The sequence below is a fragment of the Hipposideros armiger genome, unplaced genomic scaffold (genome assembly GCF_001890085.2).
Source record: "Hipposideros armiger isolate ML-2016 unplaced genomic scaffold, ASM189008v1 scaffold_558, whole genome shotgun sequence".
In the NCBI taxonomy this organism is placed as follows: Eukaryota; Metazoa; Chordata; class Mammalia; order Chiroptera; family Hipposideridae; genus Hipposideros; species Hipposideros armiger.
Genome location: NW_017731908.1, coordinates 155,923 through 157,008, shown reverse-complemented (window position 1 = coordinate 157,008; position 1,086 = coordinate 155,923). Strand labels below are relative to the sequence as shown.

General features: G+C 36.9%; 1 protein-coding gene across 1 annotated transcript in view; it reads left to right on the top strand.

The window, feature by feature from the left end:
• SLC44A1 (solute carrier family 44 member 1) overlaps positions 1-1,086 on the top strand; it is a 104,545-nt gene that overhangs the window by 85,185 nt on the left and 18,274 nt on the right. The gene's annotated exons all lie outside the window — the stretch shown is intronic.

The window sequence follows — 1,086 nt, the reverse complement described above, 5'->3', positions numbered from 1 at the left end:
GAAATGTGGGCCACTGCTGTTAGGTAGCTAATTCTGGTGCCTGCTATCTTTTATTTTTTTTATTGGGGTGACATTGGTTAGTAAAATTATATAGGTTTCAAGGGTAAAATTCTGTAAGACATCTGTATATTGCATTGTTGTATTCACTACCCAAAGTCAATTCTCCTTCCGTCACCATGTATTGACCCCCTTTACCCTCTTCTACCACCTCCCGCCCTCCCTTACTCTCTGGTAACCACTAAACTGTTGTCTGTCTATGAGTTTTTGTTTGTCTTGTTCATTTGTTGCTTTTCGTTTTATATCCAACATATGAGTGAAATCATATGATTCTCCACTTTTTCTTTTTTAATAACTGATTTATTTCAGTTAGCATGATAATTTCAAGATCCATTCATGTTGTCACAAATGGCAATATTTCATCTCTTGGCCGAGTAGTATTCCATTGTGTATATGTACCGCATCTTCTTTATCCAGTTATCAGTCAAAGGACACTTCGATATTGTTTCCATGTCTTGTCCACCATGAATAATGCAGCAATGAGCATAGGGGTACATATATCTTTGTGGATAAATGTTTTCAGATTTTTTTGGGTAGATCCTCAGAAGAGGGATTGCTGGGGCATATGGTAATTCTATTTTTAATTTTTCAAGGGACCTCCATACTGTTTTCCATAGTGGCTGTACCAATTTACATTCCCACCAACAGTGTATGAGGGTTCCTTTTTCTCCACTGCCTCTCCAACACTTGTCATTACTTGTCATGTTGATAATAGCCATTCTATTAATAACAGTTGTGAGATGGTATCTCATTGTGGTTTTGATTTATATTTCCCCAATAGCCAATGAAGTTGAGCATATATATCTGTTGGCTGTTTGTCTGTCTTCTTGGGAGAAGTGTGTTCAGGTCCTCTGCCCATTTTTTAATTGCATTATTTGTTTTTTTGTTGTTGAGTTGTGTGAGTTCTTTATGTATTTTGGATATTAGCCCCTTATTGGCGGTGTTATTTGCAAATATCTTCTCCCATTCGGTTGGTTGCCTCTTTGTTTAGTTGATGGTTTCTTTTGCTGTGTGGAAGCTTTTTAGTTT